This window comes from Ammospiza nelsoni, chromosome 3 (assembly GCF_027579445.1).
Source record: "Ammospiza nelsoni isolate bAmmNel1 chromosome 3, bAmmNel1.pri, whole genome shotgun sequence".
Lineage (NCBI taxonomy): Eukaryota > Metazoa > Chordata > Aves > Passeriformes > Passerellidae > Ammospiza > Ammospiza nelsoni.
In genome coordinates, this window is record NC_080635.1 from 90,339,917 (window position 1) to 90,364,508 (window position 24,592).

Consider the following 24,592-nt stretch of genomic DNA (forward strand, 5'->3'; position numbering starts at 1 on the left):
GCCGTTGCTTCCAAGCTCTTAGTTTAGAAGTGAATAGCTTGTATCAGCTTGAAGACAGCAAGTGTGCAGATGATTAATGCCTGAGTGCTTGGCTCTAACTGGGGATGTATGAGAGGGTTCCACACAGATGGAACTGCCATGGGCTCTGAACATGACTGGGGGGAGAAAGTGGCTTTGTACAGTTCTGCATTACTGGTATCCCAGCAGCTAATCTCTGTTACCCCAGTTTCAGGTTCCATCACATTCCTCCTACAAATATAAACTAATTTTTGGGCTCTGTTCAAATATACATGTGTAAAACTGTGTGTGGTTTGCAGTTTTTCATAGAGCTTGTTTGTTTGTTTGTTTGTTTGTTTGATTGATTGATTGTTGGTTTGGTTTCTTCTAAAGAAACTTACTTGAATTCTTTTTTTGTTGTTAAATCCTATTGTGTCACAATCTGCTGAAAAGACAGTGACTTCTTGTGGAAGGAAGGAAGCTGGAGAAGGATTCTGGGTCGTTGTGAAGAACTTATTGCCAGCCTAACTGTATGAAGGCTTTTGTAACTCTCCCATGCAAGGCAAGAGTAGAGGGAAGATTTCAAGGACAAAAACAAGGCATTTTTTACACCTGTTTGGGGACATGCTGTTTGAAACTCCAGGTGTTATCATGGAGCAGAATATGGTATGAAAGAAAATGGGCTTGTCTGAGGTTCAAACGGGGCAGCAGAGATGAGAGCCATGGGCAAATGGGAGACAGAAATCATCTTCTAAGTGTTAAAAAGAAAATGACAGCACAGGGACAAGCAATATCTTTCCACAACAGAGAAAAGGCAGCCAGTGGAGGGATTCACAATGAGAGCTGACATGAGCAAACAGACAGGCTACAAAAATGATCTTTGCAGCGGTGCTCAGAGGAATACTGGCAAGGCAAGATTGTGTTAGTGCTCAAGTGAAGGATGCAGCAAGAACTGAGACCCCAGTTAATGAGCTCCTGGTCGAGGCTTTTATTGTGTAACTGGATAAGGAAGTTAGATTTTATTTTTAGTTTTAAAAAGGTGAAATTTAAGCTAGGGGATGGGTGTGAGAGGCTCTCACACAGACTGTGAGTTTGATGCAAGGTAACAGTGTTATTCAATCGCTTAAGAAAGAACCAGCAGGAAAGACTGGGCTTTGACAGGAAGAGCTCTGCTGCAGCCTGGCATAACTTGCTGGCATCCCCTCATGAATTGCTAACCAGGTAGATATTTTAGTTTGGACAAGAAGAGACCTTTTTTGCACAGAGAGCAGATTTCCTGGTTGAGGAAAGTCAGTCAGAGAATGGTGTTTGCAAAACAGACAAAATTAGAGGATTGCAGGACAGAGAATGGCAGGTCCATAGAAATAAAAAGAAGGAGAAGATTTGGTCATGATGCAGGTGGCTGCATAGAGAGTTGGGATGGCTGGGGCTGCCCTGGGGCAGGAATGTGCCAGAGGTGCTTGATTCCAGCTGGGCTGGGAGTCAAGTCAGAGACGGAGTGGAGCTACTGCTTTTGAGGAAGGTCCCCAAAACATCAAGGTGAAATGGGATGTATAGCAGGACAGAAGGCATGGGTTATGCCAGTGAAATACCACTTTAAATTACTGTATCTTATGAGCTAAGAGAAAGAAGAGCATACTTGCTCTCTAGCTCTCATAACCTGGCATTGTTCACTTCCTAGTTGTGTGTAAGCCAAGTTTCTCATAATGGTGACTCAAACTTGAAACAACCACTATCTTTAAGAAGACTAGGAGATAAAACCTATTTATAGCAGTGGACTCTCCCACCAGGCTGTACAACTAGGGCTTTCAAGGGAAATAAAAGGTTGTTGGCTTCTGTGAGTCAGTCTGTTTGATCTCCTTACCTGAGTAACTGTGCAGAGTACATGCTGTAGGAATGATTGTGTGTCTTTGTATCCTGTGCTACCTTGGAATCTCTGCATCAGCACAAAGAAGAGCAGATTTTCACCCTGTGAGAACTGGTATCCTGGCATCAGGCTGAATTAAAATGCTCTTGGGAATAGGTTTTGCTGCAGTCATTTGAGACTAGTGACTGAAAAGGAGGGGGAAAAAATCAAATAGGGATTTCGATAAATAAAATTTCAGATCTTGCATAATACCATTCAATGGCAACAGCAGGTGTTTGACAGTACTGTGAACTTCCTCAGAATGGGATCCTGCCAACATGGCTATGATTCAGTGCAATGATTCAATGACTGCAGGACGGTATCCTGCCAACCAGCCTTCCAGCAGAAAACTGTTCACCCCACTGCAAACACCGCCAGTCCATTAGCATTTTAGATTTAGTCTCTCCGCATGTCAGTAGAAAAAAATGCATCCCCTCCAGGTAATGGAAGGAGGAAGGAGGGACAAAAATTCCCTTTTCTCCTAGGGAATAAAAGGCAAAATTATTAGCTGCAATGTTATCTCTGAGGAAGAACATGGAATATGGCATTTTTTAAGCTCAGAGTTTGAAAAAAAAAGTCTTCCTTTTATTCTTCAGCCCTGCTTTTCCTTCCACCTCCAACAAGGGGCCTTGTCAAAAGAGTCTCTTCAGCTTCCACTTCTGCCTTCTAAACTGTGCAGAAATACTGCCAACATCCTGAGATAAGCAAAAACCTCAAGGACCTGTCATTAGCATTTCCTGTTACAGATATTTTATCACCTGCTACCCCACAGCACCAATGCCCTCCCAATGCTCCTGCAGCCCTGGAGCCCCTGTCATGCCCCTGTCAGGAACATGAACATTCCCAAGTGCATGGCTCCTGGTGACACTTGCCGTGGGTACAGAGGGGAGCAAGGCTCACTCAGCTGTCACCCTCCAGCCATGCACCAGCCTGTGGCCAAGACACATGACATGAAACCTCTTTCAAGTAAACCTGTGGTTAGGGGTGCAGCACAGAGGGAGCGCACACAGTTTGTCTCAGCTCTCCTCTCTCTCTATTTTTCTATTGTGCAGCAGAAAGAAAAGTGAGAGTGGAGCTGAGAAGCAATTCGTGATGCTGCCACTGTGATCTTTGTTGCAGCACAATGTTCTCATCCTTGCCCAGCTCTTTTAAACCTGCTGTAATATGAATAATGATATACTCAGCTTAAAGAGACTTTGTTAAATACTTTGCCTTTATCACAGGTGCTGTGTAAACTTTGGGGATCAAAACGGACTCTTTGAGAAGTGATTAGAGCAGGAGGGAAGGTTTTGGTGGTTTAAACGCCACATTTGCAATAATTAGGCTCCCTGGAGTGATAGGTTCAAATCCTAGCAGGGTTGACTCAGCCCTTCATCCCTCTAAGGTAGATTAAATGACTTTTCTGTAGTAGGGTCTTTTGGACAAGACCTTAAAATGCACAGGCACATGAGTTTTCTCCTTTTACTGCAAGGATGAATTTTACAGATTTATAAATCAGAGATTCAGGTTATTTTGCATAAACCTAGCTGTCTGCCAAGCACTATTTGCCAAAAGCTGTCCTCACCATTGTAATGCACAAGTCTGCTCACCAGCCTCTCTCACAGAGGGGCTCTTTTTTGTTGAAACGTGTAATGTAGTAAGGGACACAGTTTGTGGCTAAGCAATGCAGTTTGGATGTATCCTATAACTAAGAAAAACCACCAGCCTCTAGTTTTTAGTTAATTCTTTAAAAATTAGTATTTTTTACTACATAGTGCTCTTCTCTTACTTGAAGGTGACTATCCAGTCATGAGTCAAAGCAGAGCATGGGCTATTGTAGTACCATAGGCCAAGGGAGAGTTAATTATCTCTTCTTTTCTAAAAAAATGGGAAAAAATTTCTTTTCCTAAGGTAATTACTGTTACAGGGGGAAGGATGGGAGGCATGACTTTTCTTCTCATTTATTTGGTCTGCTTAGGAAGCCAAGCTCATTGTCACTGGGGAGCAGTTCAAGACAAATGCTCAGAGCAAGCCTTTAGGAGTCCCTTTCAGAGAAGGGAAAAGATGATAAATCATGGAATCATTTAGGTTGGAAAAGACATTTAAGATCACTGAGCCCAACCATTAACCCAGCACCCCCAAGTCTTCCAGTAAAGCATAGCCCTAAATTATAATTGGGTTTTGGCCCCCTTTTTTTTGTCCCTGCACAACCTCATATTACATCCTTGTAGTCCTCCTAAGTTGTTGCCCTTTCTTCCGAAGGTAATTTTCTTTAATTTCAGCCAAAGCTCTCTGTTCAGCCAGGCTGGTCTTCCCCACCAGCTAGTCTTTTGGCCCATGGGAGTGGTCTGCTTCTGCACCTCTAAGATTTCCTTCTTGAAGAATGTCCTGCTCTCCTAGACTCCTCTGTCCCTTAGTATTGCCTCTCAAGGGACTCTCTCAGCCAGGCTCCTGAACAGGCCAATGTCTGTCCCCTGGAAGTCCCAGCTAGCAGTTCTGCTGGTCCTCCTTATTTCTCCAACAATCTCTGCCATTTCATGATTGCCTTCCCTAGTTGCCACACTCACCAGTTGTGGCAGGAACCTTCTAGACTGCTTCCTTTGTGCTGTTTCACATTTCCAGCACGCATCTGATAAGTTGAAGTCCCCTGTAAGATCAAGGGCCAGTGATTGTGAGACTTTTCCTAGCTTCTTACAGAATATTTAATCTAATTTGCCAGGATCATGCCAGCACTGGAGCTTACCCTGTGACTGAAGAAAAAGCCATTTCAATCTTACATCCGAGGGCTTCCCTTGGTGCAGACAGAATCACATAGCCAAAGAATATGACTGTGCAGAGAGAGATTGTGAAAGAAACACAAAAGCGGGTTTCTTGTAGCAAGGGGCGTGGGTAGGGGAGAAGGCAGGTAGAGAAAGGTGCAAAAAAGGAAGGGAAAGAGGTTTACATGACTGCTCATTGAGCTGTAGATATCTCAGGGAAGAACTGACTGAGGAAAGAAAACTATATGAGACAACACAGAAAACAACCATGCAAAGGTGGAAAAAAGGTGAGGGAGAGAAACTGACAGGTGCCAAAGACACAGAAATTACTAGAAGAAAAAGCATCGCAGTTTTCCCTCTTTGATTTTGCTTTCCTGATGGGGAAGGAGTGCAGTAGAAATGCAGGCTGTGCTTGTTGATGAGCTCTCCCTGAGCTCCTACTCTTGAATTTCTCCATGGCCTGGAGATGCAGAGACCTTAGACCAGGCTGGCGCTTTATTTGCCCATCCCAGGTGTTCTATACATAACTCTTTTCCAGCAAAGATAACTGACTCTCATGCAGTCAATACAGGGGAAAATGAGGAGAGGGCTGCAAGTATGGCTGAATAGCAGTCGAGTACAGCTAGCTAATTGCAGCTTCATGTCATTGCTTTCATAGCCGCTATCGTAACTGTATATATTTCCAGCTCAATTCGTCTATCTTTTCCGGCCTCCTGTCTTTGCAGCTGCCTCCTCTTCTCTCCTTCCTGATGGCTGCAAATCTCTGCTTATCACCCGCTTTCATGCTGTGTTTTGTCTGTCTCTTTGTGTTCATCCCTGTACTGGTTTCTTGTCTGCATGTGGCAGTTTCTTATTTCTTGGATGTTGTGAGAGACTTTAGTATGAACTACTTGCTTCAGTTAACATGTATGACCTTTTGCCTTATTTTGTTTTTCTGGATGATTTAATTTTACACATGTTTACACTAAGGACTAGTTTTGCAACTGAAGTGGTCAATATGGATAAGCAACTGTTATGTGACTCAGTATTAAAACAATTATTTATTTATCAAATTTCTTCTTGTATGAATGTATCCATCCACTGCATGAATTTTTCATGCAAGCTCATCTTGAAAAAAAAATTCCCTCCTCTCAGAAAGGATTTGAACTCTTTAGGGAATTCCCCCAAATTCTAGTGTTTTTTTCTTTAATTGAACCCCACCGTGTAAGAAGAGCTCTGTCTACAATATTGATTGCAGAAAAACATGCAGACCTGTCAATCTCCCTTTTCCCAAGGCAAAACTCTCCTATTGTCTTTTTCTGCCAGGGTATAATCTTCACAAAGACAGACTTCAAACAGTTAAGCTTCTTCCCATTGTATTGGGACTATATGTAGTGCTCCATTTTACATTAACATTTAACAGGTTTCAAGCTTCAGTGATAAACTAGAAATGTTTTTCCTTCATGACAACAGTTTGACAGTTTTTAAAAATGGATATAAAATGGAAAATTACCCTACAGAGGAAATATCCCTTTCTCTTCATAACTCAGGCTGAGACATGGCATGAATGGAATAACACACTTATTACATTCTGAACACTGAACATAAAATGCATTGCCTCCCTCTATTCCACTTGATTTGATAATCTAGCACAATTTAGGTCCCTAATAAATTAAATTGTTCGGAAACTTGGTTCACTGCCTAAACTCTGTGCAAGGCTGTGCTGTTTAATGATGCCTTACTTTCTTTCAGTGCTTTATCTTCGGGATAAATAATTCAGCCTAATAAACCCTGTGATCTGCAAGGTTAATTGACACCCACAGTAATTCCCAGCTTGTGCACAGCACCCATATTTGTCTATCTTTTCCAGAGTCCTGTCACATTACCTAATCTGTGCAGCTCACCAGCCAGGTTCCCTGCATTGCCAGGAGCCCTAATCATTGCAAACATCACTTCTGCTCCTGAAAAGCCAAGTGCCTGAGGTCCACACGCTTGTTCCCTTTCCCTCAAGTGGTTATCTTGCTAGTTGATTTCCAGGAAAATCCTAGGACAACTGGGACTTGACTGACACCAAAAAAAAAGGTGAAAAAAGCAGAATGAAAAAATATTATAAAGATTCACAAATATATTATCTGGGGGATTTATTCACAGGTGATGTGTCCAGCTGTACAGCAGGATGAATGTATTCTTATTAATTATTAATTTGCTCAGATGGTCCTCCTCCCCAAACCTGACATTTATTGAAAAAAAGTAATTGAAAAGGATTTGTCCAGTTCCACTCCCTGTGTTTGAGTGTTATATAACAGACTACTCCAGCCCTCTGCTCCTTCTCTCTCTCTCTCTGTGCTTTCAGGCTAACGCACAGTTTATTGGGTATCAATAAAACATAAGAATTACTCCTGGTATAACAATAGCACCTCTTTGCAACCTTCAGCCTGCTTAGCTCCCAGGAATAGCGAGCTAATGAGGGTGTGCAGTGTTTTGGACAGATGCTAGAGTGTTATGCTGGGCTGATAACTGCATCTCTTGGATCCAACACTGTGCTGGGATGACTCATGCCTTTTACTAATTTATAGGAGCAGTCTTCCTTGAAATCCCAATGTAAATATTATTGGCCCGTTCTCTGTGAGTGACTACGGCCTTGAAGTCCACAAAAGTAATGGGCACTCGGCGTGGCGTAACGAGCCACCAACATATTAACCCTTTTAACCCTTGGATGAATTTTGGGCTGTTTTGCTTTGGTTTAATTTTTTTTTCCCCCAGGGGCTGTATGAACACAAGGACCACATAGCCTGAAGAGGAGCAAAGGGCAGTCCTCAAAGCAACACAAAAAGGCTGAACCTTAGTTTTGTAAAGAGGGTTTACAGCTGAAGCTGGATCACAAGCCAGATGGTTTGGACTCATATCATTCTCTAACTTTAAATCAAGGTTCATTTACTGCATGTGTTTCCTTTAGAAAACAGTTCCCAAACAGGATGGTGTCCTGATCACACCTGTCAGGAGTGAGGAAATGAGGGTTTTAAAAGTCAGGCAGAGCTCAGTACTCTGACTTTTCTATTTTGTCTGAAGAGATGTTTGCAAGTGTTTCTGTGTTCCTGGCTTGTATTGTTTTTTATGTCCCCATGATTACCCTGTGTAAGCAAGGGTGTTCATGCACTGACATGCCAAATAAAAATATCCAAGAGCCTATTGTAATTTCTAAAGGCATTGGGCCTGAGTGTGAAGACATGGTTCATATCTTCTCTCACTGACATACAGTGCTTTAGGTGAGCACGAAACCAGATTTCCTAATTGTGTAAGCAAAGCCATTTTCTCAGTATGTTTCAAGCACCTTTGCTTGTAGATCAGTGAGCGCTGCTGTCCCCACTTTGACATCCCCATTCAAGCTCACAGTCCTGCAGGACAGGATGGGACAACTCACCTAGTCATGGCCCTTTCCACTGATTCTAAAAGGAAGGGAAATGACAAGCTCAGACCATATGCCAGATCTTTAGGTAGTTAAAAATAGATGAGAAGATGCCCCAAACTGGAACTGATGAGCAGTGAGCTGTCAGCAATATGAATCTGAGATGTAAAATCTGAAAGTCCCACATCCCATCGCTATCGTTAATATCACAAACCGTGACAAATCTGTATGTGCTGTCAGTAGTTTTATAAGGTAAACAGGAATCTCTTTTCCCCCACGTCTTGTAAGACAGCCACTTCAGCCAGTTCCCCTTCCCTCAGATACTCCAGGCAAGTATATTCTGACCACAAGCTTGCCTTTAGAAAGGCTCTACTCTTCCACAACCCGTGTTAAGGCTACTTCAGACTTTTGATTGATTTTAATTCTATTTTTTTCCCCCAGCATGTTCTAAGCTGCAGTGGGGCTGGCACCAGCTCCAGAAGCCAAAATGTTAAAGGACTGAAGTAGGTTGGGAATGACTGACTCATGGCAAAGGGAAGAAGAAGGAAGCTGGGATGCAAAGCACCTTCAGACCACTTGCTACTCAACAGCATCTCTGCTGGGTTTGCTTACCTTCTGAAAGCTAGCCATGTGCTGGAGGACATTCCCCTAGGAAATGCCTGGTCCTGACAGGCTAACTATCCCAGCATGTGCATGGCAATTTAAGGCAGAAGCTCTAAGATCCTGGATTCAGTCTGATTCAGGCTGAATAGCTCTCTTCTCATGGTGCAAGTGCAGCCTTGGTCAGTAGTAAATCACAGCTATTCACTTGAATCTGGCTGCAGTTTGTTGACAGATAAAGTACTTGTAGTCTGCATACAGAATGTGTTATTTGCACAAGAAATAGAAAGAGTTTTTCCCTGTATAAAAACCCCACCCAATTTAAAGGTGTTGTCATGACCAAAATCACAGTTAGATTATTACTGCCACCTGAAAGTAGGTTTTGAGGAAGTAATATTATGCATCTGTCTTTAGGAAGTGTTGCTGAAGCTCCTGCTTTGGGAAACTTTCTGACACACACAATTACAAATGGCCCTCTTATATTTACCACGCTCCTTCTCTACAAAAACTCCCAACAAACAAACCTCAGCAAAGAAACCCCTGCTCAAACAGCATTTTGAAACAATGCCTGAAGGTTTCAGTAACCCTGTTATCTCATGTGGATTGTACCCTGGTGTTTGAGGGGGACCACGTGCTGTGAAGGTGCCCCAGGGCAGACAGAGGTAACAGCCGAGGTGCATAGTCTTGTGTTACATGTCTATCTAGCTGACATGTTTGTATGTGAAAGCTGTCATGACTTCTGAAAATCAGTTTATTATTCCCTTTGAAAGTGCATTTGCCTGTCATCAGGACCTGCGTGCTGATCAAAATTTCAAAGTCACCAGAGGTCTCACAGTCCCCACTAATGATGAATGGGACAAATGAATACATACCAAAAAAACTGAACTACTGCCCCTGTTTTTTTTTTTGGATGTGCTGTTCACACATAATTCTCCCTAAAGGTAGTATGGACTTGTGAAAGCTCAGCTTCCACAAAAGCAATGGGTAGAGAAGGTTGTAAAATAAGAGTGTGTACTGGAAGGGGGGAGGCAGGAAATGCAGAAGATGAGAAGGACTGCCATGCTGGGGAATATACCATGATGCATGTAATTGATTGGGCCTTGATTTAAAACGAAATCTGTTTTCAAAGAAAACAATGAGATTTTTATGTTTTGACTGACCAAAGCCTTGATGCTGTTCCACAGCATGAGAGCAGCATCCTTCCTTAGAAAGACATCAGCAGTCCCAAGTGGCTATTTCTGCTTTTGTAGTGAGAGAGAAAATGGCAAGAGACGAAAGAAAATGAAGTGCCTCTGACAAGGAAACAATGTGCCAGAAGCAAACTCCTTTAAATACAGAAAGGCAAAAGGACAGAACTTGATTCATTCTCCATCTGTTTTGTGTTTGTTTGTTGGGGATTTTTACCATCCAATATTTTACCTTGTATTTATTTCTTTTTCCTCTTGAAATATTGTGCTTTACAGTAAGAAATCATACAACTGTAGAGGTTAGAGATGAAGAAGCCTATTAGATCATCTGCTCCACTGCTCTTGGCCAGCAGAGAATTGCTCCCTATGGTACATTTTCTAATGTTTTGTCCAGCCTTGTAAAAATCCTGAGTGACCAGGCTTCCACCAGGTCCCCCAGCAGCTTTTCTACAGCTGAGTACATCTTGAAAGATTTTCCTGCTACTCAGCCTATGGTTTCATGTTGCTAGTTTCCCCCCATTTGGCACTTCGGATTTTATGGAGTAGTCCAAAGTATTACCTCCCCTTTGGCACTCCTGTCTTCTGAATCTATACCTGCTTAGCATGGAGTCACAGAAAAACAGGGCTGAAAGGACCTTTATTGTTCATACACAAAGAGCTTTTAAATCTTCTTTGTAAGGCTATCTGTCTTGATTCCTGGTATTTTTTATTGTTTTCTCTCCTTTTACCAATTTGTCCACACACAGCAACTCCCCCAACTGGGTGTGTTATTCCAGGTGCATTTGCATTAAAATTATGTAGAAAATAGATCTCTATTGCCTTTGATTCAAATATCAAGGGAACTTCACCCTAAAATTGCATCAGCATTTTTGCAGCTAAACTGTAATGTGCACTTATGTTCAATTGGCCACCCACTCTCATAGCAAAGTGTTTCAGTATTCCTGCTAGCAGTTTGCCATTGACTACAAGTGTTTTGGAGGACTTTGCCTCGGGTATATTTTCATGCTTACAAGTGGAATCTCATCTTGTTATTTTCTCACGTAATGTCCCCAGACTCAGTAGGTCACTCTGTTATTTCCATATTCTGACTCACCTTTCAAGTCCTCCCAGGCCAGGGTCATCTGTGAGAGCCCTTTGTGTACAGCTCATATTGCCTATAATATTTATAAGGACACTAAATCACAGTGTTTCTGACACAAACAATGTCATTGTCGTTTTGTATTTTTTACTAGATGACTTTAATGTGTTGCCTAGTGCTTTCTCCCTTCCTTATGTATCTTTTGCTTTCCAGTTCAGATTCTTCTTTCTCCTGGAGCTGTGACACTGCCCTTTTTACCTATTTTCTCTTTTGCCTATTATGCTTTTTTCAGAGAATTTGTTGTTGTTGTTGCCTTTCATGTTTTCTGGGCGTATTATTTACAGCTGTATTTTAGTAAAATAGAATTAGAAGCAATGTTCTGGATCACTTAATCCAGATCTCAATTATTTCAGAGAGCAATGCCATGAAATCCCTTTAAAATATTAATTGAGTTTCAGTTTGATGAAACTGTAAAACCAATTAAGTTTTCTGAGCCTTCTTTTTCTACGGCACAGCCATTCTCCAGCTATGCTACTTGGAGAGTTAAAATCCTTCTTCAGAATTCCTGGCTGAATTTGCTTATGACCAGATTTTATCTCTTGTCCAGGTGACAATGTAGTCCTGGAGCTTCGTTAGCTCCTGTTCCTCTCTATTTCTTTCCCTTTCCCACCCTCAGTACATTTATGCATAGAAATCAGATTCGCTTTCAGCATTTGCTCTCTGAGTTTATACATGCCAACCTCTGCCATAAGCTGACTGATAAAAGGCAGTGTAAAAACAGCTGGATTAAAGATACCAAACTTGCAGGAAGTGGTATAAATCTTTTTGAGAAAACATCATGTTGTTGTAACTTTAAGCACTGAATTTATGGTTCATTACCGTATTTTATATATATATAAATGTAACTTCTTTTAGAGTTCACTTTTGTAGCTGTTTCCATTCCCTGGATGTTCCTACGAGTGTTTCATTTGCCTGGTGTAGTTTTAAGCTACCTTCTGAAACATGAATAATTACAGCTGCATGCAAAAGCCCAGATGAAGTCTTCAAAACATTTGTGTTCAGTGGAAATAGCTCCATTGGCCTGTTTACCTATGGAAATATCATAGCTACGGTCAACTGACTGTAGCAAACTTCAGCTCACAGCTGGCTTATTTTTAAGCGGATAAACTCATATGTCGTGGTATTGCACATCTTTCTGTTTCTATTCATCTAGCCCAGGAGTTAACACAGCCCCTCCACTCCTTTGGAAGTCTGACCCAGTCCTCATCCCTAGGGTGATGCTTCCCAGCTTCTAATATTCCCTCCTGCTGCTCCTGATTTACAGAATTTCCTGTTTTCCCCAGTGCTTGCATTATTCTGAAGTTCAGTGCCTTTGTACAGCTCCAGTTCATGACCATCTCAAATTCAGAAAGCTTCTTTCACAAGGGGTCCCAGGCTTCCTTTGTGGCTGTAAGTCCATTGGCCATAAGAAACAGTGTCTTGGGTCTACCTGGTAAAGGGCAACTTTTAGGGTTTCTGCATGCATTTTTTTGGACTCTAAAATTATCTTTTTCTTCCTAAAGCTTCTGTTCACCCTGTCTACACAGTTATCATGTCCAAGGCTGGTCGTGCAATGTGATAGTGTCACTTCCCAATTGTACCATAGGACCAATTGTGTTATGACCCTATTACAGAATAGTAGTCAATCTCCTATTATACATGTGTGATGTTTAAAAATGTCATTTGATTATTTATACAATCAGATATTTTTGTGTCCTCTGCCAATAGTTTGTTGCTTTTAGTACAATTTTAAAAGGTGTGTTGGTAAAATAAAAATTCGTTTTTAAGGAGTATAAAATTCCATATAAAACAAAGTGCTGTTTTCCCTTTAAAGTATGTCATAGAACCAGCTACATTACTTGTTTGATAAACTTTGTTGCACAGCAAGGAAAAATGTTAATATTGATAAATAGTTAATAATTTGTACCCATTTTAGCAGATGTCCATGAGGACTGGACAGGAAAAAAACCTAGCAGTACCATTTTCTATTATATAACCATGACAATTTCACCAAATTTCTGTCTGAACACCAAAAGTAGCTCTGATATCAGACTATCCTCTTTTGAACTATCCTGTTTTTTGGAATTAAATATAAATGTTTCTAGTTTTAAAGGCATTGTGTTCCTTTGAGTTGTTTATTTGTGTATTCTATTTCATATTGTAACAACATTTATAAGAAATAAAATAAAAATGAAGTATCATTGCTGAAATGTATTTTGAGCAGCTTAAATCTTCAAAAAGTTTTTGTGAAGAATTCTGAAGCGTAAGGGTTTCATGGTGAAAACTTACAGAAAGACCTTGAAAATTTACATTAATCAGAATTTCTTTTCTCTGCACAGCTTCAATCTCAACATAAAAATGCTCAAAAATTCAGCACAACCTACTGTAGCTGGTAATCCTGGGTTGGTTTCTTACTGAGGACTTGAAGATCTAGAAAATAATATTGAAGATTTTTCTGCCTGTCTGTCTAGACAGATGCAGTTTTTCTGCCCAAAGATTTCTTTAGATTATGCAGACACACACCCCATCCTGCAGGTGGTTCTCTACAGAGATGAGATGTTTCTTTTCCTAAGATAAGCTGTCAACATGTTTATCTGTAATAGCATCAGTAACAAGATCAGAAAGAAGAATGAGTAAAACTTGTGTGGTGTCAGGAATACACATTGTACAGCCTAATTCCCGGCTGTGATTCCAACTGCCTCTTTTGCAAGAAAGTTGCCTTTGTCTTCATTTTCACCTATTCATCAATTCATGCATCAGGTTCCAGAAATTATTACAGTTTTTAATATCCAGCCCCCAAGTGTTTCTGTGGAGAAAACGATTTGTTGAAGGCCTTAATGATGGAAAGAAATCTAAAGCACAACTGATGTGAGATGCTTTTGAGCCACCTAACAAAGCCAGTGAGGTTAAAAAACAGAAAGAAAATACAACTGGACATAAGAAGCAATTCCTTTGAGTTCTCACCTATTCTTTGCCTGAAAAACAAGTAAGAAATATTAAGTACATATAAGTGCCTAGCTCTCCTTTAAACAAAGCTGTGTGGAAAGCTTTTCAAATGTCTTTATTCCCTGTTTTCTTCTCTTTTATTTTTTTTTTTTTTTTTTGCCTCTCTTCTAATGTGCACTCTGGTGTCACAAAAAAAAAAAATAGCTTCTGGTCCTTTTATCTTTTGTTCTATTTCACCTTGAGATCAAGTTTCAGTGAACTAATTTGATCATTCTCATTTAACAGTGACATCTGTAAACATCAAAACCCTAGTGTTATTGTTACTAGGTGGTTTGGTTTTTTTACATCAGAACAGAATCTTGCCTCTGTACATTGGGGGTCCACCCTGATCAACCAGGGGGTACCCACCAGGACAGCCATTAGCTGGGGGCATCATGTTGTGTCACTAACCTCTTCCTAGGAGGTCAGTGCCCACCACTGTGGTCAAGAGCAAACCAAGGCAAATCCCATCATCTTTCTCTGCCTCTGTTCCCCCTTCCAGCCTTTCCCTTCTTTATCCTGCCTCCCCATTCCAGCAGGGGGCATCTTGTATGGTTTGTTTGTGTTTTGCTTGTCCTGGTGGGCTCTGAGCTCAGTTGGGCTCATGGATCTCTAATGACCTGATTAGAAGTTGCCAGCTCTTCAGATGCTTTTTTCCCCTCTTGAAAACTGAAGGGGGAAAAAAAAACAGCGAAAGGAATTGGCTGGTATCTGTGCTTTGACTTACCTCTCCTCCTCCCTGCTGGATAGATATCTCTCTTGGACAGAAGCAGGCTCTGAGTAATGGGGACCACAGTTCAGATGATTTGTAAGTGTCTTGCAGTGACAAGTTTGACTTATATCTCAAGTTCTTCTTGTTCTTTCCCTCACACAGCTGCTCTGTGCCTGCAGACTAGCAAGGCCTCCTAAGCTCATCTTGCAGCACCAAAACCAGCCCACACAGATAAGGTCTTCAACACTTGCCTGATCCAGGTCACTGCACAAATACATGCCAGCCTGCCAGGCTCATTTGTTATTTGGAAATGACCCGCCATGGTTTCTGCACCACTAATTGGCCATGATCCATTTCCTGTTTTATGCATTCATCTTTTTCTTCTGCTGCCTGGTCCAAGAGATGCCAAGTGCATCATTTACTGCACAGTACATTGAACTGGGACTTAATGTGAAGAGTATTAGACAGAGATTTGGATTAGGTTTGAGATCAGGATCTCTTTGTGATAATCTCTGCAATTGTTCTTACCAAATCATCTTACTGCCTACAGTGATGACACTTCTGGAATGAAATGCAGGAAGAAAATATATACAACTCCAGGCAACAGAGTTCCATCAGAGATGGCTTTGGCCCAAGGACTTATGCAAAACAGATTTGTAATGTTGCAAATTTGTATTTTTCCTTTCTGCTTCAAGGAGGAAAAAAGCAACAGTTGATACTGCCATGAAGCTGCAAGTCTGAAAGATGGAGGAGTGGAAATTTCAGTGTCTTTAACAATGCTAATCCAAGCCTATGGACCTGTGAACCATATTTGCAATCAAATGCTTGTGAAATACATTGCAGTAGGCTGAATATTGTAAGTCCAACACAGGAAAATTCCTGCTAAAATTAATGGGAATTTTTTCTGAATCAGGTTTATGAGATTGGTTACTGCTTGAAAAACTACTGTTCTTCATCTCTAAAGATCCTCCCTGATGGGCTCCTCTTCTTTACATCCATGAGATCACTGTGCTACCTGGATGGTGACGTGCTGTGTGCATGACTGAGAGAGACTGGGACTCAACAGTGGAGCTGTAAAGCCTGGTTGGGCTCCTGTGACTGCACAAGCAAGAGGCTCTGCATGTGCCTGAGCTTGGCCTGCACAGCACATGGCCTGCACATCACCCCCATTCCCAGACCTGCCACTCCATTGTCAGCCTCTGATGGTAATACAGGCATCTCAGACAGAAACTGCTGCCTCTAATTTTAAAATAAATTCTGAGTCTGAGTTCAGGTTTATTCTGAGATAAAAGTAGAAATGCTCAAACATTTTGTCCTGTACTTGCTTTACCTGTCCAATCAAACAGAAATTATTACTGTATATTTGTATGGCTGCCTCAGAAGCCCAAATCCTTATTAACTCACTTTGTTGCTAAAATCAAGAAGCAAATCTATCAAACAGCCTTTTATACCCTCCAGGTTAATCATGTCTCTAGTTTAACAAGAAAAAAAAGAAACAAGGGGGCAGACAATATGCTAATGGGTGAAGCAACTATGCTTTGCAAAAGTGGCTTTTAGGCCTGAGCATATGCATTTGACATACTCATTTTCTTAAACTGTTTATGTTCATGGATCTCTCCTCTGTGGCTGACATGTGTGTATTGGAATCAGTTCTGTCTTATCATCATTGCCATGGTTACCTTATCATCATTATTGTATGTATGTGTTGCTATATTACTATTGCAGATGACTTACCAAAATTCCCTAAAGCAAAATGATCCCAGAACTTACACTGTACACATCCCTAACTACTAAGCATTGATATCTTTTATAATCTGTTTCGCAGCTAAAACAAAGATGGCTTAAACTTCTCTGCTGAAATAAAGCTGTTTGCCCTTTCTGGGTGGAGAATAAATCACTCCATGCGTCATCTTCAGCATAAGCCAATTCCTTACAGCAAATGCAACAAACAAACAAACAAACAAACAAACAAACAAACAAACAAACCCTTCTACTTAAGTGAGGCTCTCAGCAGCCTGATTTGCCTTTATTTCCCCTTCTACATTGCTAAAAATCACAGGATTATTGATATCTGCAGCAGGAAAGGCATGTCAGCAGCTGAAATGTGGCTATCGTGAGATAGCAAACACAGAGATCATTTTAACAGGGAAGGACACATCTGAAAGCCCAAGACAGAGAAAAGTTTGAGTTTGGGATGAAAAAAATCTTTGCTGGGGGCACCGTGCCACAGCGCCACAAAAATTATCCTATGAAGACAGGCTGAGAGAGTTGGAATTGTTCAGCCTGGAAAAGAGAAATCTCCAGGGAGATCTTACTGTGGCCTTTCAATACTTAAAAGGAGCTTATAAAAAAGGTGGGGAAAGGCTTTACAGTAGGGCCTGCAGCAATAGGACAAGGAGTAATGTTTTTAAACAAAAAGAGGGCAGATTCAGACTAGATACAAGAAATTTTTTATGATGAAGGCAGTGAAACACTGGGACAGGTTGACCAGAGAGGCTGTAGATGCCTCATCCCTGGAAACACTTAGGTACAGGCAGGATGGAGCTCTGAGAAACCTGATGTAGTTGAAGACATCCCTGCTTATTGCATGGGGGGTTGGACTAGATGACCTTTAAAGGTGCCTTCTGACCCAAACCCTTCTATGAATCAATGATTCTATGCAGTCCTTCAGAACAGAATTGGGAAAGCCCAGAAGATAATACCTGGTTTTAATCCAAATTATGTATTAACTTCTAATGGACAAATGAATGTAGAACTCTTATTCTAAAGTGTGACTGTAACTTAGCTTAGCACTAACTACTAGATTTCCCATCCCATTTATCTTTATTATAAGAACCAATCCTTACCACATGCACAGGCAGAGGCTTTGAATATGTTATGAATACCATTATGAAGTTAGAGTACAGTGGTGTGAAGAAAGTGATTCACCACTGGGAAAATACAAACAAATAAATTTATTGGATGATACATTGCCTACATGCATGACTCTAGGTTTATAAACAAGGGGTTATATAATTTTCCACAACTATAATCTAATATTACCAAACTGAGGAATACCAAATAGAGGTAAGATATTTCTAATAATTCCAACAATAAGAGAAATGAAATCTTAAAGAAATACAAGTAAATAGCAGAATCTCTAATAAGAGAGGACATGATAGTACTAATTTAGCAGTGAAATCTTTCTTCTGAAGCTAAGGATGACTGGCACTTTGTAAATGCAGCTAACTGACAACCTTCTAAAGTGGAAGTGGAAACTGGGAAAAAGGTCATAATGATACAGCAAATATAGAGATCATCATAATTTTTAACCAAAGGCAAATAAGAAAACATTTGTCTTGTCATGTGTTCAGATTGCATGTCACTACCCAGACCTCACAGTGATCGCATCATCCCACTATACCTGCAGTTATGGGGCATGGAAAGAACTATTATTATGTGGTAAATTGTCATAGCACTGCAAGGATATTGCTCTATCCTCTGCTGACATCCAGAAAGTTTTCTCTGAATGTTTATTATAGCCATTGCAGCTTTGGGATACCTCAGAGGTTCTGATTTGCTAGGAAGGCCCAGCTGAATGACTGCTAGCTTGGGAATATCTTGGCATTGGAAGAAAGTTATTGTTTCAGGATTGCAGAGGCATCAGGGCTCTTGCTGCCAGCCAGTCTCTCCTGGAGCATCACTGAGGGGCTGAGGGTGGAGGAGTAGAATTCTCCCAACAGAGACAGCCCTTTAGCTCTAAAAAATTAAATTCCTTAGGCAGCAGTCATTATTCTGTCTTTACCATCCGTCTGGGAAATGGGGATTGTGTTCATGATACCAAACAACTTTCCAGGGTCTGTGCTCTCTAGAAAACTGCATTGACGTTCAGGCTGGGTTGCCCCCTCCCTGTAGCAGAAGCTGGAATAAGATGCTTTTGTTTCTCCAGGATTCACTGGAGTGAGTCCAGAAGAGGGACATGAAGATGCTTCCCAGATGCACTCCAGTATGTCAAAGTCTCTTGTACAGTGGGGAGCCCAGACCTGAACCTAGCACTGCAGACACCTCACCAGGGCTGCACAGAGAGAGGAAGGATCACCTTCCCTCATCGTGCTGGCAGTGTTCCTTGCAATGGGACTACAGTGCAGATCCCCCTCCTTTTCCAGCCAAGCTGAAGCATCCACAAGACAAACTGGTGACTAACACGCAGCCTATCCTGGATGTTTAGCAAAACACAGTTTGTCACCTGAATTGAAGAGCTCTGGTGAATCCCACAACAAAATAATTGAGTTAAACACAAATTACTTCATCATTTATGACATTTCAACAATGCCTGTGCTCTTATAAACTAATTGAAATATAAAAAAACCTGGCTTTCCTTGGGTGCTATGAGGCTTTTCTGCTTTGCACCGTCTGCGTGCAAGGGCTTGTGTGATTACTCAGCCCCTGCACATGTGGGGAAGCTTTATGAGCTTTGAGATCAGCTCCAGATGGCAGCTTGGTGCTCTCTTTTTCCCATTCCCATGGGATGCCTGGCTAGCAGGAAGTGGATGCAGCCCAAGGCAGCACAGGGCAGAAGAGGAGAAGCAGGTTCTCAGCAGGGCTGTGGGCAGAGCTGGCTGTGACAGACCCTCAGGGATGGGCTAGCAGAGAGGCATGAAGTTCTTACAAAAGGTCAACTGCCCCATGCCTGAAAATTACTCAAGAGGGCTTGCTTATTCTGCAAGCCTCAAGAGGGCTTGTTAATTATTGTGTTTATTATGGTAAGATGCTCTAGGATAGCTTGGTGTGAAATGAGCTCATTTGTTAAAAGTGACCTTAAAATATGAAATGCAGAGCCTGGTTCTCATCTTGGCACCTTCTCCAATCAATAACATCAGGGAGACATGAGAGGCCATCTCAGAATTGCAATGTGCTGCATCAGCATCAATGAGGTGGAAATTAGTCTGAGGCTCACAAACATTTGGGACTTGTTTTTTAATCACCTTTGTCTTCATAAAATTATTCATTGTACTTATTTAGCTTATCTCCACTTGGTCCTTCCAGGAGTATATATTCCATGGAAAGGAAGGAATGGAAATTTACCTAAAATGCTGCAGGGAATTTAGAATTATGGCTGTTCATTTGAGTAGGAAAAAAAAAATGTTGCTCATCTCTATTAAAAGATATGAAGAGAAAAATAATTTTGCAGACTTGGGTTTCACCTTAAAGAACAACTTTTTGAGTGAAAACATCTGATTTTTCACGAGTCATCAGCCAAGGCTGATGTTTCATGGTTCTGCTGTGCGTGTACCACCAAGCCCTGAAGGCTCACAGAGGTTTAACCCATGGCTGCAGCTCCTCAAGATGGCCAGCCTTGGCAGCAGCTTAGCGTGGCACATTGGAGCTGTGCTCTGTTCAGGTCTTACTTTCTCATTAAAAATTTAGGTAGCTCTATTTTACTGCATCTTACACAAGGCAGTGACCCTGAGTTTTCTGGCAAATCTCCAGATATGGTCTTCTGTAGGAAAAAATTTGGGTCCTTCTTGTATTCACTAAAAATAAAGGAGAAAAACCCTTATCACCAAGGGTAGTGGCATTTGTCAGCTCCATTTTGCTTAGCTCAGCTGAATTACTGTCTGCCAAACAGGCAAACTTGAAAGATACATTTTTCTCCATCTCCTCTGAAAGTCCTGTGTCATTAGAAATGCGTAAAAATTGCAGGTAGAAAAATATCATCTTGGCTCTCCACTTTGACCCCTTATCTTTACAGAAGTCCTTATGATATTGTTTTGACTGTTGCCTTTTCTAACATGGCCATATATATCCAGGGCTTTGTGTTCAGACAAATGGTCTTTCTACACCATTGCCTATTTATCCTTATTAACTTATTATTGAATTTAACTTTCCAGTTTTTGCTTTCACTTTTCTAACTTCCAGCAAAAGGTGTTCCCAAAACTATAGATGACATACAGGAACTGCTGGCAAAGCAACATAATAGCCAGAGGGAGGAGGGAATGCTTAGGGCAACTTCTACTCTGGTTGGTTAAGCAGAACTTCCATTGACATCCTGAAACAGATGAGGTACTGATAAAAACAGTCATGATTGACTGTTGTGCTATCTGGCTGCATTCTAGACTTTTAAATGAATTTGAAAGCAGCCAGGCATCTAATCTTTTTCAAAGGAACAGCCAAGACAGAAAAGAATTTTGCTATGCAGTTTTGGAGCTAACAGTGTGCAGTGAACAAAATCCTGATCAAGCATGGTGTAATACCCACACTTTACATTTCTGTAGAAGGTATGGAAGATGTGTGGGATGGACTGGCCTATGGAAGTATCCATTTCTGCCTGGTAGCAAAAGAAGATATCCAGGAAAACTAGGATAGAACTGGCACTTGTCTTTTCAGGGTGCAAATCTTGGAGCACTGGATCCCAGCACAAGTTTAATTTTTGGTAAGAGAAAGAAGCACTGCTCAAAGTTGTTTGCTTTTGATAGAAACATCTAGGTATTTGAGGTGCTCCTAAATCAGTGCTTGAGATCAGTAATATTTTGTGGTAATCATGGTCAGGAGTTGAACATGCAGGTGAGGAATAGGAGAATCCTGTACCAGTTTGATCACTTGGAGTCATTGAGCTGTGAGTGAGGCCAAATTTTGTGAACTCCACAGTGCTTCAGCTGCTCTACACATGTCTTACCCACCTCACAGCTTGTGTCACTCCCTCTGCACAAGGTACTGAGCTTCTGCTACCATGTGCCAAGTCTCCTTTTCTTCATACTGAGTCAATGAGGGGCTAAGGATGCAAATAAAGAGAATAAGATACTTCTTCCTTTATCCTCTGAAGGCCTAATCCAGAGGTGATTGATAGCAGTGGAGGAAGTAACTGCATTGGACCTTGATTCGAGAGTGCCTCTGCTGAAGAGCAGGGGAACCGTACATCTGTGTGGGATACACATATGTGACACCAAAAGAATAAGTCCCATTATCTGTCACCTTGGACTATATGGACATGTTTTTTCTTCCAGTAAAATATTACATTCTCCAGGTAAGAAAAATCCTTTCACCATATCTTTGCATCTAAAACCATTTGTTAAAGGATTCATTTTAAAGCCAAAGAGAACTATTATTCTCTGACCTCTTATTTTGAAGAGAATACACAAGGTAGATTAAAGTGTTATTATTGCTTGATCAAACAATGTACTTGAATGTTTGTTGAGAAAAAGGTTTTCCAAAATACAGAAAAGTGTCTTTTCATAACAGTGTCAGACCTCTTGATGAATTACAGAATGTCACCCAACTGTGATTCCTTTTGCTCAAACCACGAATTGTGTTTGCATACATTGTGCAGGCTCAATATTTCCCCATCATATAGGCATGTGGAAAAGAAAAAATGGACTAAAATGAAACAAAACAAGCAAAGAAGACACATTTGTACTGCCTATGAAAACAATCAGGACCACAATTATCTAGTGCAATTTTCTTTGGATACCTAAATAAAAGGTAAATTTGTTTTTTGGATAAAAGTGGTTTGTGCTTATGAAAACAAAACATGCCCTTGCATGTCTCAGAAGACTAAATAGAGAGAGAGCAGAAAATGTACAGAATGGGGTGAAAGAGGGCACCCCTGTGCATGGCATTCTCTTCAGCAGATTCACTAAGGTTTCCTGGCCACTGCCAGCCAAGCTCCAATGGGATTTGCCTTATTTGACTGACAGGCCTGCAAATTAGCAAAGGTTAATTGGACACTGGAGCTGAGCACCCATGGGTCTCAGTATGAAGAGAAGAAAAGCCCCTCCAGAGGCTGGTTCATGCATTCCAAGGTAGGAGTGTGAAAGAACTGAAAGGATCAGTCAATGTTACCCCACCGATCACTACAAAAGTCTGTCATATGGACAGGAGATGTTTCCCCAATTCAACGCCAGCTGTCTGAGGCATCCCAACCCCTTAAAGCCAAATCTTTAGGCATGGAAAGCCTAAGAGCTCAAGTCAGATTTCAAAGGATTTGGTATATGAATAATAGGGAATTTGGAGCTAAAGCATGATTAGGAGCCCTAGGTGGGGCTGCAATGTGGGGGTAACTTCAGCCAGAATTTATTACCTTGCTAACTGGACATATCCTTGGTTAATTCCTGCAGCTTGTATTTGTGCTTTACTGTGACTTTTATCAGTATGTGATCAGATATTTCTTTGAAGCACCTTTTTTATTTAGGCACCAATAACACAGGAAGCATTTTCCTCTAGCAAAATTTGAAACCTCTTTTTTCAGCCAGAATACTGCCCAAAGAGGTTGCCTGACTTGTAGCCTTGGCCCCAGGCCATGCAGCAGTTTGCTCCACCTGCTATTTCTAGACTATAACTTCTGAAAGGATTTCTTGTCATCTTTTTACCTCTGACTCACAGCCCCAAAGTAGGCTCTCAAATATTTGCATTAAAACCCCCACGCTATGTGTCCTGATCTTCACATGAGCCCATAACTACTGCTGAGTAAAGGAACACTTACTCAACACCTCCTCATGGAAAACTGCTGCTTTTTCCAGCGGTTTCAGTAAGGTTTTGGAGTTAGGTAAGCTCCCTAGAAACCACTCAAACTTACTCATAACAGTAAAATACCAAATTCTTTTCTGAACCTTACAGACTTCTTAGTGTCAGCAAAGTTTCAGCGTGTGTAAGACTTTTGTGTAACGAACCATGCTAGCATGTAATATTAATTTTGTGGCCCTTCAACCTCTTCCATCCAACCCTTCCTTTGTTTGCCATGCTTACCTGTCCTGTGATACTTAAACATAGAAAGAAATCTCCTTAGGTCAGGGACCAGTCAATCAGTTAAAGTCTCTAAAGTGCAACACACTTTTAACAGGTCTGTATTAATAATGAATCACATTTGCTTTCTAGATGTGCAAACACTTACTGGAGTTTTCTCTCCTGTGTGTCAGAGGGGATAGGGACTCACTGCATCCAACGAGCAAAAAGCCACCACTAAGATGGCAATGTCAGCTGCTCTAGCCCAGCTGGGACAGGAAGCACAAGACCAACCTCCTGTCTACTAGCAGCAAACTTTTGATCATAAAAGTCCCTCCACAGCTTTGGGCAAACCAAGGCAATAAAATGGGCATAGAGCCCAGCATGTCCAGTTTTACTGTGGTGGTACTTAGAGACTCAAGTTTCACTGCATCAAAGGGAAGTCAGACAGTTATCAGCATGGATGTTTTTCTTGAGGTAAGACAACCCCTGTTCCTTCCCCTTTCCTTGTAGAATTTAAAGGAACTCAGGCAAGAGCCCACTTCAAAGACAGGTAGGTGAGGAAACAGAGGGAATATTGACTTTTAAAATAACTTCTTGCCTCTATAGGATTAAGGAAGTTGGGTAGGTAGTCACCTTGTTTTCCTCATAATTTTCCTCTTCTCCTGAGCACTGAGGGTTTTTCTCCTGGTTTCATCTCCCATCCCAACATACAATCCATCAGTCTCCTCAGAGGACAGTCCCCTGATCAGGCAAATATGGGGGAAGGAAGATACCAAGTAAAATCAGCCCCACGGGCCTCCCTGCAAGATGGTCTGAGGTACCCTTGCCCTTCTCTTTATCACCATGCCCCAGTGCCCTCCCAGCTCCAGTGCAAGTGATGGATGGGTGGCCAAGACACAGTCAGACCAGGGTAGGGTCCCCAGGGAACAGGGCTGAGAGGGTTCATGTTTCCACCATGAAGGAAAAGCAGAAGGGATCTATGGCTCAACATGGTTACATCTGGGAAATGTACTCTGATGGCAGCAACAGTTTTCCATTGGCATTATTAAGAACCACAGCAGACTCCTGCTCTGCTCATTGTGTTTGTTGGCATTTCCACTGGCATTTCCATTTCTGTTGCATTCTGAGACTACCTTGTCTATTCATGTTTAGGACACAGCCAGAGCTTGTCTTGCCAGTTACCCATTCTCTATAACACATTCTGCTTTTAGTTTAGCTCAAGTGATTTGTATTTCATGATAACCCCATAATTTTTTGGAATTTAG